Here is a 6,000-nt window from a genome sequence, read left to right on the forward strand (position 1 = left end):
GAAACTCTATGCCACTAAAAATGAGAACCTGGAAGAAATGTATAAATTCTTGGACTCTTATAATCTTCCACGGTTGAAGGAAGAGGATGTAGCATATCTAAACACCCCCATCACCATTGATGAAATTAGAATGGTAATCAAAGGTCTGCCGAAAAACAAAAGGCCAGGCCCAGATGGATTCACTAATGAATTCTTTCAAACTTTCCAAGAGGAACTAGTACCAATCCTGGCAAGACTCTTTCATAAATTGAACAAACGGAAACACTTCCAAACAGCTTTTATGAAGCCAACATCACCTTGATACCTAAACCAGACAGAGATGCTACAAAAAAAGAAAATTACAGACCAATATCCCTGATGAATGCAGATGCAAAGATCCTCAACAAAATCCTGGCAAATAGGATTCAATGCCTCATTAAGAAGATCATCCACTACGATCAAGTAGGTTTCATCCCAGGAATGCAAGGATGGTTTAACATCCGTAAATCTATCAACATAATACACAACATCAAGAACAAGAAAAATAAAAACCACATGATCATATCAATAGATGCAGAGAAAGCATTTGATAAGGTCCAACACCCATTCTTGATCAAAACTCTCAGCAAGATTGGAATGGAAGGAACCGTTCTCAATATAGTTAAGGCCATCTACCACAAGCCAGTGGCAAATATTATCCTCAATGGAGAAAAACTAAAAGCCTTCCCTCTAAATTCTGGCCTAAGACAAGGCTGTCCTCTCTCACCACTCCTATTCAACATAGCACTGGAAGTACTTGCTATAGCGATTAGGCAAGAAAAAGATATCAATGGAATCCAGATAGGAAAGGAAGAAGTCAAGCTCTCACTGTTTGCAGATGACATGATACTCTACTTAGAAAACCCTAAAGACTCTACCAAAAAGCTTCTAGAAACAATAGACTCATATACCAAGGTGGCAGGCTACAAAATTAACATACAAAAATCAATGGCCTTTCTATACACCAATAGTAATAAGGATGAAATGGACATTAAGAAAACAACCCCATTCACAATAGTGCCACACAAACTCAAATATCTTGGAATCAACTTGACTAAATATGTGAAGGACCTATACAAAGAAAACTATAAAACTCTGTTCCAAGATATAAGAGGACACACGGAAATGAAAACGCATACCCTGCTCATGGATTGGCAGGATTAACATCATCAAAATGGCAATACTCCCCAAGGCATTATACAGATTTAATGCCATCCCTCTAAAGATACCCATGATATTTTTCAAAGAAGTGGAACAGGCACTTTTGAAATTTATTTGGAACAATAAACACCCTCGAAAAGCTAAAGCAATCATTGGGAAAAAGAATATGGGAGGAATTACTTTCCCCAACTTTAAACTGTACTACAAAGCAATAGTTATCAAAACAGCATGGTATTGGAATAAGGACAGGCTCTCAGATCAGTGGAATAGGCTTGAATACTCAGAAAATGTTCCCCAGACATACAATCACCTAATTTTTGATAAAGGAGCAGGAAATCCTAAATGGAGCAGGGAAAGCCTCTTCAACAAGTGGTGTTGGCACAATTGGATAGCCACTTGCAAAAAATTGAACTTAGACCCCAAGCTAACATCATGTACGAAGGTAAAATCCAAATCGATTAAAGACCTCGATATCAGCCCCCAAAACATAAGATATATAGAACAGCACATAGGCAAAGCACTCCAGGACATTGCGACTTCAGGCATCTTCAAGGAGGAAACTGCACTCTCCAAGCAAGTGAAAGCAGAGATTAACAGATGGGAATAGATTAAGCTGAGAAGCTTCTGCACCTCAAAGGAAATATTGCCCAGGATACAAGAGCCACCCACTGAGTGGGAGAAACTATTCACCCAATACCCATCAGATAAGGGGCTAATCTCCAAAATATACAAGGCACTGACAGAACTTTACAAGAAAAAAAAACATCTAATCCCATCAAAAAATGGGGAGACAAAATGAACAGACACTTCGACAAAGAAGAAATACAAATGGCCAAAAGACACAAGAAAAAATGCTCCACATCACTAATCCTCAGGGAGATGCAAATCAAAACAACGATGAGATACCACCTCACACCCCAGAGAATGGCACACTCACAAAGAATGAGAATAAACAGTGTTGGCGGGGATGTGGAGAGAAAGGAACTCATCCACTGCTGGTGGGAATGCCGTCTAGTTCAACCTTTATGGAAAGCGATATGGAGATTCCTCCAAAAACTGGAAATCGAGCTCCCATACGATCCAGCTATACCACTCCTAGGAATATACCCTAGGAACACAAAAATACAATACAAAAACCCTTTCTTTACACCTATATTCATTGCAGCACTATTTATCATAGCAAGACTCTGGAAACAACCCAGATGCCCTTCAACAGACGAATGGCTAAAGAAACTGTGGTACATAAACACAATGGAATATTATGCAGCTGTCAGGAGAGATGAAGTCATAAAATTTTCCTATATATGGATGTACATGGAATCTATTATGCTGAGTGAAATAAGTCAGAGAGAGAGAGAGAGAGAAAAACGCAGAATGGTCTCACTCATCTATGGACTTTAAGAAAAATAAAAGACATTCTTGCAATAATAATTTTCAGACACAAAAGAGAAAAATGCTGGAATTCCAGTTCACCTCAGGAAGCTCACCACAAAGAGTGATGAGATTAGTTAGAGAAATAACTACATTTTGAACTGTCCTAATAATGAAAATGTATGAGGGAAATGGAGAGCCTGTCTAGAGTACAGGCGGGGGTCGGGTGGGGAGGAGGGAGAATTGGGACATTGGTGACGGGAATGTTGCACTGGTGATGGGTGGTGTTCTTTACATGACTGAAACCCAAACACAAATATGTATGTAATCAAGGTGTTTAAATAAAAAAAAGAAAATACTGAATGATACAAGGGCAAAGCAGTCTCATGAGCATTGAATGGAAATAAAAATTGATCAGACCTAAATACCAAATCCAAAGTCAATGACAATAGAATCAAGAGACCCGACTACTACAAGCTATACAAAAAATGGACCTGTTACACTAGTAGTCCAGGATATCAAGGGGCTATGGGTGAGAAAAAAACTAGTCATAGAACATTTTTTAAAGAATATCTAACCAAGGCATTATGAGGCCCTCCCATAGCTCACCAGGATTTTCCAAGATAGACACAAAAGAAAATAACATAAATAATATTTCAGGCCAACACATGGGAATAGGATTTCACACATGAGCCTAGGATACCTTCATGGTATACCGCACAGAATTGGGGTAAGAGCAGAGGGAAAAAAAACAAGGTCAGAATCGGGCTACAGCTGGTAAAGTTCAAGAAATTTTGTTCTAAAAGTTTATGAGGCCAGAGATATAGTTTAGGGGTCAAGGCATCTTTCGTTCATAACCCTAAGCACAAAGCCAGAAGTAACTGAGTCTGTAAGTACTGCTGAGTGTGGTCCCAAAATAAAACAAACAAAAAAACCCCCAAAATATATATAAGTATTTTGACCTACAAAAAGTAGTTTTTCTCTTTCTTCTTTCTTTCTTTCTTTTCTTTCTTTCTTCTTTCTTTCTTTCTTTCTTTCTTTCTTTCTTTCTTTCTTTCTTTCTTTCTTTCTTTCTTTCTTTCTTTCTTTCTTTCTTTCTTTCTTTCTTTCTTTCTTTCTTTCTTTCTTTCTTTCTTTTTTCTTTCTTTCTCTCTCTCTCTTTCTTTCTTTCTTTCTTTCTTTCTTTCTTTCTTTCTTTCTTTCTTTCTTTCTTTCTTTCTTTCTTTCTTTCTTTCTTTCTTTCTTTCTTTCTTTCTTTCATATTTTTGTTGTTTTTGTTTTGTTTTTGTTGTTCTTATCCAGCTCAGGGTTTACTTACTGATTACCCCCAGTGGTTCACAGGAGGCCAGAGATTGAATAGGATTATTTACATGCAATGCAAGCTTCTATCTTTCTAGCCCACCATTTTTCTTTAATCAAAGTCCTAAAAAATTGCCATAAGATTGAAAGCTTCCACCTCCTCTTACTTCAATTTTAGAAAGAAAATGAATTATACAAAATACTGATTCTGTATTATTTCCAAGTTTCTAGACTATACCCAATAGCTTTTGAATTAGTTGCTTCAATGGCAACTAATTCAGATCATTACATCATTGTTTAAAAACAAAAATTTAATCTTCAAACATAGAAAAGTGTTTTTCAAAGTTAATAAGACCTCTAAATTTGATAGGCCAGTTTTTGCACTTTGGCATGATTTTTTCCAAAGAAAATCTATTACCTTCTCTTCAAATATTCTGAGGCTTTTTAGAAAGGAAGATGAATAGAATTTGAAATTGGCTGGTTTTCCCCATGAAGTAGTCAGATCCATAAATACTCCTTAGCTTACCTACTAATTCCTGCAAAATAATTCGGACTTTCACTGCATTTATAATTTTGTAGTTATCTATATATATTAATTTGTTTTTGGTTTTTGGGCCACAGCCGGCCACAACCTGTGACATTCAACGTTTACTCCTGGATATGCACTCAGAAATCACCCTGGCTTGGGATGCCGTGGGATCGAACCATGGTCTGTCCTAGGCTAGCACAGGCAAGGCAGATGCCTTACCCCTTGCACCACTGCTCTGGCCCCTCTATATATTAAATTCTAATAACCCTTGTACTTGATAAGTAACACATGTTGGGGGTGGAATATGTGGTTTAGAGTCATGCTTCACATGTATGAGGCTTAGGTTAAATTCCTGGTATTTGCAGAAGAAAAAAAGCAAAGCAATATTATTCATATGCTTATTTAATGTGATAATTCCAAAATGCTAAAATACTCACATTTAAGGAAGTGGTTAACACACTATTATGCTAATAATACCCTACAAATTCGATTTCCTAATGTCATAGAACACTGAGACTTCATAATCTACCTCCTAGTCTCAGTACACATTTTCAGTTTCTGTTTGTTTATTTAATTTTTGTTCTTGAGCCACACCTGGAAAAGATCAAGAATAACTCAAGTGCTCAGGAGACCATATGGTATGCCTCTGTGTGCATGTATATATTTGTATGTATTGTTTATGTATCTGTCTGGTCTATGTATCAAATCTGGTATGTCTGTGTGTGTATCAAGCCTTGGCTGGTTGTATGAAAGGCTAGCATCTCCAGATACATTTGCTGAACGTAAATTTGTTCCTTCTTATCAACACACACAGATACACACAGAGATAGAGAGAAACACTTTCTCTCTTTAAAAATATCACAAATGGGGCTGGAGTCATAGCACAGCAGATAGGGCATAGCGTAGTACCTGGCCTACCTGGGTTCGATCCTTGGCATTCCATATGTTCTAGCAAAACTGCTAGGAGTGATTTCTGAGTGCAGAGCCTGCCAAGTGTGGACCCAAAACAAAACAAATAAAAACAAAGAAAATATAAAGTTCTTTGAAAAGAATAAAACCACCATTAATTACTCATTAGATGTGTATTTTAACTGTTTTAAAAGCATCTTGTATTATAAAAGTGTTAGTTTAGAAGACTAAAATGTAATAATTCCGGGGCTGGAGAGAAAAACAGCAGGGAGTGCATTTGCCTTGTCAATTCAGATTTGATTCCTAGCATTTCTAGCACCCAACATGGTCCCCTACACCATACTGGGAAGTTTTCTTGAAAGCAGAGTGAGGAATTATCCCTAACCACCGCTGGTGTGGTCCAAAACCAAAGCAAACAAGCAAAAAATGAACAATTCAAATAACAGTGTATAAAACAATAGAGTTGGTGCTGGAGAGCTAGTAAAGAGAGTAGGACTTTTACCTTGCATGCAGCTGACCCTGGTTCGATCCCCAATATCCCATATGGTCCCCTTATCCTGCCAGAGTGACTCCTGAGTGCAGATCCAGGAGTAACTAACCCCTAAGTATATACAGGGTGTGGCCCCAAAACAAACAACAACAAAATGGAGCCATTAAAATCCAGTAAACGGGGGCCAGAGAGATAGCACAGAGGCTGGGCATTTGCCTTGCAT

This window comes from Suncus etruscus, chromosome X (genome assembly GCF_024139225.1).
Source record: "Suncus etruscus isolate mSunEtr1 chromosome X, mSunEtr1.pri.cur, whole genome shotgun sequence".
NCBI classification, from domain to species: Eukaryota; Metazoa; Chordata; class Mammalia; order Eulipotyphla; family Soricidae; genus Suncus; species Suncus etruscus.